The sequence below is a fragment of the Bos indicus x Bos taurus genome, chromosome 14 (assembly GCF_003369695.1).
Source record: "Bos indicus x Bos taurus breed Angus x Brahman F1 hybrid chromosome 14, Bos_hybrid_MaternalHap_v2.0, whole genome shotgun sequence".
NCBI classification, from domain to species: Eukaryota; Metazoa; Chordata; class Mammalia; order Artiodactyla; family Bovidae; genus Bos; species Bos indicus x Bos taurus.
In genome coordinates, this window is record NC_040089.1 from 13864973 (window position 1) to 13878295 (window position 13323).

The following is a 13323-nucleotide window of genomic DNA, read 5'->3' on the forward strand; positions in this document are numbered from 1 at the left end:
GGGGGGGACTTTTTCAGCCACTGGTGAGCAAAGCCAGACTTTGAGGCCCTAGGCTCATTGGGCCCAAACTACCAGGGGAGTGGTAGCCATCAAGGCCATTAACAAGACAAAAGAGAGCTTCTCAAGGATCAGGGAACTCTTTTGAGAGGTTAACAGCATGAGAATGTTGAACCACCCAAATATGGTGAAACTACTGGAAGTGATTGACACTGAGGAGACTCTGCTGATAGTAATGGAGTACTTCAGCGGGGGAGACTTTTTCAGCCACTGGAGGCCAAAGCCAGAATTTGAGGCCCGAGGCCTGTTCTGCGTGAACCACCAGGCGAGTGGAAGCCATCAAGGCCATTAACAAGGCTAAAGAGGGCTTTTCCTGGATCAAGGAATTCTTTTGAGAGGTTAACAGCAGGAGAAGTTTGAACCACCCGGATATTGTGAAACTCCTAGAAGTGATTGACACTGAGGAGACTCTTCTTAGAGGAATGGAGTACCTCAGCGGGGGGGACTTTTTCAGCCACTGGTGAGCAAAGCCAGACTTTGAGGCCCGAGGCCCGTTGGGCCCAAACCACCATGGGAGTGGTAGCGATCGAGGCCAAAAACAAGGAAAAAAAAAGAGCTCCTCAAGCCTTCAAAAGTGTTTTCAGAGGTTAACAGCATGAGAATGTTGAACCACCCGAATATTGTGAAACTACTGGACGTGTTTGACACGAGGAGACTCTGCTTATAGTAATGGAGTACCTCAGCGGGGGAGACTTTTTCAGCCACTGGAGTCCAAAGCCAGACTGTGAGGCCCGAGGCCTGTTATGCCCGAACCACCAGGGGAGTGGTAGCCATCAAGGCCATTAACAAGACAAAAGAGTGCTTCACCATGATCAAGGAATTCTTTTACTTTTACTTTTATTTTATTTTTAAACTTTACAATATTGTATTAGTTTTTCCAATTATTGAAATGATTCCACCACAGGTATACATGTGTTTCCCATCCTGAACCCTCCTCCCTCCTCCCTCTCCATACCATCCCTCTGGGTTGTCCCAGTGCACCAGCCCCAAGCATCCAGTATCGTGCATCGAACCTGGACTGGCAACTCGTTTCATACATGATATTATACATGTTTAAATGCCATAAGTGGTTAACAGCATGAGAATCTTGAACCACCCGAATATTGTGAAACTATTGGAGGTGATTGACACTGAGGAGACTCTGCTTATAGTAAAGGAGTACCTCAGCGGGGGAGACTTTTTTAGCCACTGGAGTTCTAAGCCAGACTTTGAGGCCCGAGGCCCGTTGGGCCCGAACCACCATGGGAGTGGTAGCGATCGAGGCCAAAAACAAGGAAAAAAAAAGAGCTCCTCAAGCCTTCAAAAGTGTTTTCAGAGGTTAACAGCATGAGAATGTTGAACCACCCGAATATTGTGAAACTACTGGACGTGTTTGACACGAGGAGACTCTGCTTATAGTAAAGGAGTACCTCAGCGGGGGAGACTTTTTCAGCCACTGGAGTCCAAAGCCAGACTGTGAGGCCCGAGGCCTGTTATGCCCGAACCACCAGGGGAGTGGTAGCCATCAAGGCCATTAACAAGACAAAAGAGTGCTTCACCATGATCAAGGAATTCTTTTACTTTTACTTTTATTTTATTTTAAACTTTACAATATTGTATTAGTTTTTCCAATTATTGAAATGATTCCACCACAGGTATACATGTGTTTCCCATCCTGAACCCTCCTCCCTCCTCCCTCTCCATACCATCCCTCTGGGTTGTCCCAGTGCACCAGCCCCAAGCATCCAGTATCGTGCATCGAACCTGGACTGGCAACTCGTTTCATACATGATATTATACATGTTTAAATGCCATAAGTGGTTAACAGCATGAGAATCTTGAACCACCCGAATATTGTGAAACTATTGGAGGTGATTGACACTGAGGAGACTCTGCTTATAGTAAAGGAGTACCTCAGCGGGGGAGACTTTTTTAGCCACTGGAGTTCTAAGCCAGACTTTGAGGCCCGAGGCCCGTTGGGCCCGAACCACCATGGGAGTGATAGCGATCGAGGCCAAAAACAAGGGAAAAAAAAGAGCTCCTCAAGCCTTCAAAAGTGTTTTTCAGAGGTTAACAGCATGAGAATGTTGAACCACCCGAATATTGTGAAACTACTGGACGTGTTTGACATGAGGAGACTCTGCTTATAGTAATGGAGTACCTCAGCGGGGGAGACTTTTTCAGCCACTTGCGGCCTAGGCCAGATTTTGAGGACCGAGGCCTATTCTGCGTGAACCACCAGGGGAGTGGTAGCCATCAAGGCCATTAACAAGACAAAAGAGAGCTTCTCCAGGATCAGGGAACTCTTTTGAGAGGTTAACAGCATGAGAATGTTGAACCACCCAAATATGGTGAAACTACTGGAAGTGATTGACACTGAGGAGACTCTGCTTATAGTAATGGAATACCTCAGCGGGGGAGACTTTTTCAGACACTGGAGGCCAAAGCCATACTCTGAGGCCCCAGGCCTGTTTTGCCCGAACCACCCCGGGAGTGATGCCATTAACAGCAAGCCCATTAACAAAACAAAATCGAGCCCATTAACAAAACAAAAGAGAGCTTCTCCAGGATCAAGGAACTCTTTTGAGACGTTAACACCATGAGAATGTTGAAACACCCCAATATTGTGAAACGACTGGAAGTGACTGACAGACTGGAGACTCTGCTTACAGTAATGGAGTACCTTAGAGGGGGAGACTTTTTCAGCCACTGACGGCCAAAGCCAGATTTTGAGGACCCAGGCCTGTTCTGCCCGAACCACCAGGTGAGACTTAGCCATCAAGGCTGTTACCAAGACAAAACAGAGCATCTTCAGCCTCCAAAACTCTTTTCAGAGGTTAACAGCATGAGCATGTTGAACCACCCGAATACTGTGAAACTACTGGAAGTGATTGACACTGAGGAGACTCTGCTGATAGTAATGGAGTACTTCAGCGGGGGAGACTTTTTCAGCCACTGGAGGCCAAAGCCAGAATTTGAGGCCCGAGGCCTGTTCTGCGTGAACCACCAGGCGAGTGGAAGCCATCAAGGCCATTAACAAGGCTAAAGAGGGCTTTTCCAGGATCAAGGAATTCTTTTGAGAGGTTAACAGCAGGAGAAGTTTGAACCACCCGGATATTGTGAAACTCCTAGAAGTGATTGACACTGAGGAGACTCTTCTTAGAGGAATGGAGTACCTCAGCGGGGGGGACTTTTTCAGCCACTGGTGAGCAAAGCCAGACTTTGAGGCCCTAGGCTCATTGGGCCCAAACTACCAGGGGAGTGGTAGCCATCAAGGCCATTAACAAGACAAAAGAGAGCTTCTCAAGGATCAGGGAACTCTTTTGAGAGGTTAACAGCATGAGAATGTTGAACCACCCAAATATGGTGAAACTACTGGAAGTGATTGACACTGAGGAGACTCTGCTGATAGTAATGGAGTACTTCAGCGGGGGAGACTTTTTCAGCCACTGGAGGCCAAAGCCAGAATTTGAGGCCCGAGGCCTGTTCTGCGTGAACCACCAGGCGAGTGGAAGCCATCAAGGCCATTAACAAGGCTAAAGAGGGCTTTTCCTGGATCAAGGAATTCTTTTGAGAGGTTAACAGCAGGAGAAGTTTGAACCACCCGGATATTGTGAAACTCCTAGAAGTGATTGACACTGAGGAGACTCTTCTTAGAGGAATGGAGTACCTCAGCGGGGGGGACTTTTTCAGCCACTGGTGAGCAAAGCCAGACTTTGAGGCCCGAGGCCCGTTGGGCCCAAACCACCATGGGAGTGGTAGCGATCGAGGCCAAAAACAAGGAAAAAAAAAGAGCTCCTCAAGCCTTCAAAAGTGTTTTCAGAGGTTAACAGCATGAGAATGTTGAACCACCCGAATATTGTGAAACTACTGGACGTGTTTGACACGAGGAGACTCTGCTTATAGTAATGGAGTACCTCAGCGGGGGAGACTTTTTCAGCCACTGGAGTCCAAAGCCAGACTGTGAGGCCCGAGGCCTGTTATGCCCGAACCACCAGGGGAGTGGTAGCCATCAAGGCCATTAACAAGACAAAAGAGTGCTTCACCATGATCAAGGAATTCTTTTACTTTTACTTTTATTTTATTTTTAAACTTTACAATATTGTATTAGTTTTTCCAATTATTGAAATGATTCCACCACAGGTATACATGTGTTTCCCATCCTGAACCCTCCTCCCTCCTCCCTCTCCATACCATCCCTCTGGGTTGTCCCAGTGCACCAGCCCCAAGCATCCAGTATCGTGCATCGAACCTGGACTGGCAACTCGTTTCATACATGATATTATACATGTTTAAATGCCATAAGTGGTTAACAGCATGAGAATCTTGAACCACCCGAATATTGTGAAACTATTGGAGGTGATTGACACTGAGGAGACTCTGCTTATAGTAAAGGAGTACCTCAGCGGGGGAGACTTTTTTAGCCACTGGAGTTCTAAGCCAGACTTTGAGGCCCGAGGCCCGTTGGGCCCGAACCACCATGGGAGTGGTAGCGATCGAGGCCAAAAACAAGGAAAAAAAAAGAGCTCCTCAAGCCTTCAAAAGTGTTTTCAGAGGTTAACAGCATGAGAATGTTGAACCACCCGAATATTGTGAAACTACTGGACGTGTTTGACACGAGGAGACTCTGCTTATAGTAAAGGAGTACCTCAGCGGGGGAGACTTTTTCAGCCACTGGAGTCCAAAGCCAGACTGTGAGGCCCGAGGCCTGTTATGCCCGAACCACCAGGGGAGTGGTAGCCATCAAGGCCATTAACAAGACAAAAGAGTGCTTCACCATGATCAAGGAATTCTTTTACTTTTACTTTTATTTTATTTTTAAACTTTACAATATTGTATTAGTTTTTCCAATTATTGAAATGATTCCACCACAGGTATACATGTGTTTCCCATCCTGAACCCTCCTCCCTCCTCCCTCTCCATACCATCCCTCTGGGTTGTCCCAGTGCACCAGCCCCAAGCATCCAGTATCGTGCATCGAACCTGGACTGGCAACTCGTTTCATACATGATATTATACATGTTTAAATGCCATAAGTGGTTAACAGCATGAGAATCTTGAACCACCCGAATATTGTGAAACTATTGGAGGTGATTGACACTGAGGAGACTCTGCTTATAGTAAAGGAGTACCTCAGCGGGGGAGACTTTTTTAGCCACTGGAGTTCTAAGCCAGACTTTGAGGCCCGAGGCCCGTTGGGCCCGAACCACCATGGGAGTGATAGCGATCGAGGCCAAAACAAGGGAAAAAAAAGAGCTCCTCAAGCCTTCAAAAGTGTTTTCAGAGGTTAACAGCATGAGAATGTTGAACCACCCGAATATTGTGAAACTACTGGACGTGTTTGACATGAGGAGACTCTGCTTATAGTAATGGAGTACCTCAGCGGGGGAGACTTTTTCAGCCACTTGCGGCCTAGGCCAGATTTTGAGGACCGAGGCCTATTCTGCGTGAACCACCAGGGGAGTGGTAGCCATCAAGGCCATTAACAAGACAAAAGAGAGCTTCTCCAGGATCAGGGAACTCTTTTGAGAGGTTAACAGCATGAGAATGTTGAACCACCCAAATATGGTGAAACTACTGGAAGTGATTGACACTGAGGAGACTCTGCTTATAGTAATGGAATACCTCAGCGGGGGAGACTTTTTCAGACACTGGAGGCCAAAGCCATACTCTGAGGCCCCAGGCCTGTTTTGCCCGAACCACCCCGGGAGTGATGCCATTAACAGCAAGCCCATTAACAAAACAAAAATCGAGCCCATTAACAAAACAAAAGAGAGCTTCTCCAGGATCAAGGAACTCTTTTGAGACGTTAACACCATGAGAATGTTGAAACACCCCAATATTGTGAAACGACTGGAAGTGACTGACAGACTGGAGACTCTGCTTACAGTAATGGAGTACCTTAGAGGGGGAGACTTTTTCAGCCACTGACGGCCAAAGCCAGATTTTGAGGACCCAGGCCTGTTCTGCCCGAACCACCAGGTGAGACTTAGCCATCAAGGCCGTTACCAAGACAAAACAGAGCATCTTCAGCCTCCAAAACTCTTTTCAGAGGTTAACAGCATGAGCATGTTGAACCACCCGAATACTGTGAAACTACTGGAAGTGATTGACACTGAGGAGACTCTGCTGATAGTAATGGAGTACTTCAGCGGGGGAGACTTTTTCAGCCACTGGAGGCCAAAGCCAGAATTTGAGGCCCGAGGCCTGTTCTGCGTGAACCACCAGGCGAGTGGAAGCCATCAAGGCCATTAACAAGGCTAAAGAGGGCTTTTCCAGGATCAAGGAATTCTTTTGAGAGGTTAACAGCAGGAGAAGTTTGAACCACCCGGATATTGTGAAACTCCTAGAAGTGATTGACACTGAGGAGACTCTTCTTAGAGGAATGGAGTACCTCAGCGGGGGAACTTTTTCAGCCACTGGTGAGCAAAGCCAGACTTTGAGGCCCGAGGCCCGTTGGGCCCAAACCGCCATGGGAGTGGTAGCGATCAAGGCCAAAAACAAGGAAAAAAAAAGAGCTCCTCAAGCCTTCAAAAGTGTTTTCAGAGGTTAACAGCATGAGAATGTTGAACCACCCGAATATTGTGAAACTACTGGACGTGTTTGACACGAGGAGACTCTGCTTATAGTAAAGGAGTACCTCAGCGGGGGAGACTTTTTCAGCCACTGGAGTCCAAAGCCAGACTGTGAGGCCCGAGGCCTGTTATGCCCGAACCACCAGGGGAGTGGTAGCCATCAAGGCCATTAACAAGACAAAAGAGTGCTTCACCATGATCAAGGAATTCTTTTACTTTTACTTTTATTTTATTTTTAAACTTTACAATATTGTATTAGTTTTTCCAATTATTGAAATGATTCCACCACAGGTATACATGTGTTTCCCATCCTGAACCCTCCTCCCTCCTCCCTCTCCATACCATCCCTCTGGGTTGTCCCAGTGCACCAGCCCCAAGCATCCAGTATCGTGCATCGAACCTGGACTGGCAACTCGTTTCATACATGATATTATACATGTTTAAATGCCATAAGTGGTTAACAGCATGAGAATCTTGAACCACCCGAATATTGTGAAACTATTGGAGGTGATTGACACTGAGGAGACTCTGCTTATAGTAAAGGAGTACCTCAGCGGGGGAGACTTTTTTAGCCACTGGAGTCCAAAGCCAGACTTTGAGGCCCGAGGCCCGTTGGGCCCAAACCACCATGGGAGTGGTAGCGATCAAGGCCAAAAACAAGGAAAAAAAAGAGCTCCTCAAGCCTTCAAAAGTGTTTTCAGAGGTTAACAGCATGAGAATGTTGAACCACCCGAATATTGTGAAACTACTGGACGTGTTTGACACGAGGAGACTCTACTTATAGTAATGGAGTACCTCAGCGGGGGAGACTTTTTCAGCCACTTGCGGCCTAGGCCAGATTTTGAGGACCGAGGCCTATTCTGCGTGAACCACCAGGGGAGTGGTAGCCATCAAGGCCATTAACAAGACAAAAGAGAGCTTCTCAAGGATCAGGGAACTCTTTTGAGAGGTTAACAGCATGAGAATGTTGAACCACCCAAATATGGTGAAACTACTGGAAGTGATTGACACTGAGGAGACTCTGCTGATAGTAATGGAGTACTTCAGCGGGGGAGACTTTTTCAGCCACTGGAGGCCAAAGCCAGAATTTGAGGCCCGAGGCCTGTTCTGCGTGAACCACCAGGCGAGTGGAAGCCATCAAGGCCATTAACAAGGCTAAAGAGGGCTTTTCCAGGATCAAGGAATTCTTTTGAGAGGTTAACAGCAGGAGAAGTTTGAACCACCCGGATATTGTGAAACTCCTAGAAGTGATTGACACTGAGGAGACTCTTCTTAGAGGAATGGAGTACCTCAGCGGGGGGGACTTTTTCAGCCACTGGTGAGCAAAGCCAGACTTTGAGGCCCTAGGCTCATTGGGCCCAAACTACCAGGGGAGTGGTAGCCATCAAGGCCATTAACAAGACATAACAGAGCATCTCCAGCCTCCAATAACTCTTTCCAGAGGTTAAGAGGATGAGAAGGTTGAATCAATCACCCGAATATTCGGAAACTACTGGAAGTGATTGACACTGAGGAGACTCTGCTTGTAATAATGGAGTACCTCAGCAAGGGATATTTTTTCAGCCACTTGCAGCCTAGGCCAGATTTTGAGGACTGAGGCCCAGTGGGCCCAAACCACCATGGGAGTGGTAGCGATCAAGGCCAAAAACAAGAAAAAAAAAAGCTTCTCCAGCCTTCAAAACTGTTTTCAGAGGTTAACAGCATGAGAATGTTGAACCACCTGAATATTGTGAAACTATTGAAAGTGTTTGACACTGAGGAGACTCTGCTTATAGAAATGGAGTACCTCAGTGGGGGAGACTTTTTCAGCCACTTGCGGCCTAGGCCAGATTTTAAGGACCAAGGACTATTCTGCGCGAACCACCAGGGGAGTGGAAGCCATCGAGGCCATTAACAAGATAAAAGAGGGCTTCCCCAAGATCAAGGAATTCTTTTGAGAAGTTAACAGCATGAGAATGTTGAACCCAGCGAATATTGTGAATCTACTGGAAGTGACTGACAGTGAGGAGACTTGCTTATAATAATGGAGTACCTCAACGGAGGAGACTATTTCAGCGACTGGAGACCAAATCCAGACTTTGAGGCCCGAGACCCGATGGGCCCAAACCACCACGGGAGTGGTAGCCATCAAGGCCATTAACAAGACAAAAGAGAGTTTCTCCAGGATCCAGGAACTGTTTTGAGACGTTAACAGCATGAGAATGTTGAACCACCCAAATATGGTGAAACTACTGGAAGTGATTGATATTAAGGAGACTCTAAATATAGTAATGGAGTACCTCGGGGGGACAATTGTTCACCCACTTGAAAGCCTGAGGCCCAACCGCACATACCATCCGATGAGTGGTAGCCATTAAGGCCCCTAACAAGACAAAACAGAGCATCTGCAGGCACCAATAACTCTTTTCAGAGGTTAACAGGATGAGAAGGTTGAACCACCCGAATATTCTGCAACTACTGAAAGTGACTGACTCTGAGGAGACTCTGCCTATAATAATGGAGTACCTCAGCAAGAGAGACTTTTTCAGCCACTGGAGCCAAAAGCCAGCGTTTGAGTCCCAAGGCCTATTCTGCCCGAACCACCAGGGGAGTGGTAGCCATCAAGGCCATTAACAAGACAAAAGAGAGCTTCTCCAGGATCAGGGAACTCTTTTGAGAGGTTAAGAGCATGAGCATGTTGAACCACCCAAATACGGTGAAACTACTGGAAGTGATTGACACTGAGTAGACTCTGCTTGTAGTAATGGAATACCTCAGCAGGGGAGACTTTTTCAGACACTGGAGGCCAAAGCCAGACTCTGAGGCCTGAGGCTTGTGATTCCCGAACCACCCCGGGAGTGATAGCCAGCAAGCCCATTAACAAAACAAAAGAGAGCTTCTCCAGGATCAAGGAACTCTTTTGAGATGTTAACACCATGAGAAGGTTGAAACACCCCAATATTGTGAAACTACTGGAAGTGACTGACACTGAGTAGACTCTGCTTATAGGAATGGAGTACCTCAGCGGGGGCGACTTTTTCAGCCACTGGGGGCCAAAGCCATACTTTGAGGCCCCAGGCCCCTTGGGCCCAAACCACCACGGGAGTGGTAGCCATCAAGGACTTTAACAAGACAAAAGAGAGTTTCTCCAGGATCCAGGAACTCTTTTGAGAGGTTAACACCATGAGAATGTTGAACCACCCAAATATTGTGAAACTACTGGAAGTGAATGATGTGGAGTACCTCAGCGGGGGAGACTTGTTCACCCACTTGGAAGCCTTAGGCCCGACCCACACATACCACCAGGTGAGTGGTAGCCATCAAGGCCATTAACAAGACAATACAGAGCATCTCCAGCCTCCTATAACTGTTTCCAGAGGTTAACAGCATGAGAAGGTTGAACCACTGGAATATTATGAAACTACTGGAAGTGATTGACACTGAGGAGACTCTGCTTATAATAATGGAGTACCTCAGCCGGGCAGTCTTTTTCAGCTACTGGAGGCCAAAGCCAGAGTTTGAGGCCCGAGGCCTATTCTGCGTGAACCACCAGGGGAGTGGTAGCCATCAAGTCCATTAACAAGACAAAAGAGATTTTCTCCATGATCCAGAAACTGTTTTGAGAGGTTAATAGCATGAGCATGGTGAACCACCCGAATATTGTGAAACTACTTGAAGTCATTTATACTAAGCACTCTGTGTTTATAGTAATCCCCAACTTGGAAGCCTGAGGCCCGATCCTCCCATACCAGCAGGTAAGTGGTAGCCATCAAGGCCATTAACAAGACAAAACAAAGCATCTACAGCCTCCAATATCTGTATTCAGAGGTGTACAGCTTGAGAGTGTTGAACCACCCGAATACTGTGGAACTACTGGAAGTGATTGATAATGAGGGGACTCTGCTTATCGTAAGGGAGTACCTCAGCGGGGGAGACTTGTTCACCCACTTGGATGCCAAAGGCAGACTTGGAAGCCTGAGGCACGTTCCGCCCATACCACCAGGGGAGTGGTAGCATTCAAGGACGTTAACACGACAAAAGAGAGCGTCTCCAACCTCCAGGAACAGACTCCAAATAGGCCTTGCTAAGTTTCCCCCAGTATACTACACTCCCCTCATGCTCCTTGGCCTGTTATATTTCTTCATGACTATCCATTCTTCATCAAATCTAGTGTGAAAACACTCAGGTTTCACTGTTTCTTCAGATCTTGGTTTTCTTATGAAGGCTCCCATGTTTCTTAAGACTTATGTTAATAAATTTATATGCTTTCTCCTATTACTCTGTCTTGGTCAATTTGATTTTCAGAGTTAGCCAAGGATCTGAAAAAGGTGTTGTAAAAAAAAAAAAATTACTCCGAAATCTCTAAGAAATTACAATGAAATATGTCATGAAGCTTTTCTTCTTTGTTTTCTTCTAAGACTTTTCTAGATTGAGGTCTTGCATTTAGATCTTTGATCCATTTTCAGTTCTTTTTGTCTATAGTGTAAGGTAAGCGTACAATTTGTTCTTTTGCATGTGGATATCTAGTTTTTCCACAACTGTTTGTTCACAAGGGTTTTTTTTTTCCCCTCCCATTGAATGGTCTTAGCTTCCTGATCAGGAATCATTTGCCTATGATTGTGAGGGTTTATTTCTGGGCTCTCTATTATACTCCATTGTTCTGTCTGTATCTATACACATACCACACTGTTTTGATTACAATAGCATTGTGATAAGCTTGAAATCAGAAAGTGTGAGACATTTAACCTTGTTCTTTTTCAAGATTGTTTTGGCTATTGAAGCTCTCAGCTTTACTGTTATGACACAGTTATAAAGAGGGCAAAACATAAAATTTGCAAACCATAGGTGAGGATTCATCATTTTTTTTCTAAGTCTCCTAATTTTTTGATATTCAAGTAATTTTTTGTGAAGTCTTTCAAGTCACCATTCTGTCATCAGCCTTGTAAATTTATCTTCATTTATTCAGTAGAGTAACTCTTCCATACGAGCGCTTTTCTAAGTATCTGAACTGTGTTTTGACATCATGAAATCCTGCATCATTTGCAAGAAGTGCAATTCTGTTCTGAAATAGATTTGCTCTTGTATTTCATAGTGCAAATAGTTGTTTACATGTACTAACCAGTGAATGCTACCTCACTTGTCTCAATGCATTAGGAGATCTTTGTGTTACGTAGGGAGGGATGTGAAATGGAGACGAATTTTTATAAATTGTCAGTTGTGTAGTGAATATTTTGTACAGAATTAAACTGTGAATTTGGGGCTTCTGATGGTAAATAATCAGATAAAGGTAAGTTGTCATTGTTAAGTCCACGAGAATAGGTATGTTCTTCAGAGTAAAGTGCTTTGTGAGAAGTGGAAAGAAAACCAAAGTACACATGAGGCCCCTGACTTTTAGAGTTGAGGACAAAAACATTGAATGTTCCTGGGTGGGAGAACGAATTTTCAAAGAATTATGAGAAGAATTTTACTAATGAAAACAGATATTAAATAAAAATGTTCAGCTTAGTTTCTCAGGAAGACTGATTAGGGAGGAAAGAGAACTATGGGATGTGGTGTAATTCTGTAAGGAAGAAAGAGGGCAAGAGGCTGATAGACGGAAAGGGAACTTGGGTTTCAATTTCTTTTAAAATAAAATGAGAGGTAAGAGATGTGTCTCCCATTGGGCTCACATTGTCACACATGTTCTTATTTTTGTGTGCAGATTTTTTGCAGAGAGACAGTTAAAGACCATACAAAGCTTCTCAGTTTTGAATTTATATTGAACACTACTGTCTCTCCATGTTTTGTCCCATGAACTACTCCTGCAGGGCTTTTGTCACAGCTAGCATCCACCCACCTTGATGCTAGTTAGTAACAGCTGAGAGTATTTCCCCTTGGCTGCTACTGCTGCTAAGTCGCTTCAGTCATGTCCGACTCTGTGTGACCCCATAGACGGCAGCACACCAGGCTCTGCTGTCCCTGGGATTCTCCAGGCAAGAACACTGGAGTGGGTTGCCATTTCCTTCTCCAGTGAATGAAAGTGAAAAGTGAAAGTGAAGTCGCTCAGTCGTGTCCTGCTCTTCGCCACCCCATGCACGGCAACCTACCAGGCTCCTCTGTCCATGGGATTTTCCAGGCAAGAGTACTGGATGGGTTGCCTTTGACTGAACTGACTGAACTGAACTGAATCCAAGTTTTCCAAATGCCCCCTGACATTTTTACTTAAAACTGTTTCTCTATTAATTCAAATTCAACATAAAAATATCAAACCTCTCATTGCCCATCTAAATATTACTTTCCCATTTCTCAATGTCATTGTACATGCCACACCAACTTAAATGAAAATACTGGTGTCATTCTGTCTTCCATTTGCTCACCTGTCTTTTAATGTGTCCAAGCCCTGCTGACTTGTCTTTTGAAGGTTATCTTTCATCTGGACTCCTTTTTCTTCCCTCCAAGTTTCACTCCTTCTGGCCCGTACCTCTTATGCCTAAGTGAGCACCATAAACTTCTCTTTTGCCTCCTCACTTCTTCAATTTTTTCCTGTTCTAAGTCCACCCAAATACATCCCTGTTAATCTTTACAGTTGTTGTTGTTGTTGTTTATGTGGGTGTTTTTTTGTGTGTGTTTTTGGCAATGTCACACAGCATGTGTGATCTTAGTTCCCTGACCAGGGATCGAATGCATGCCCTTTCCATTGGAAGCTCAGAGTCTTAACCACCGGACCACCAGGTAAATCCCCAACACTAAAATC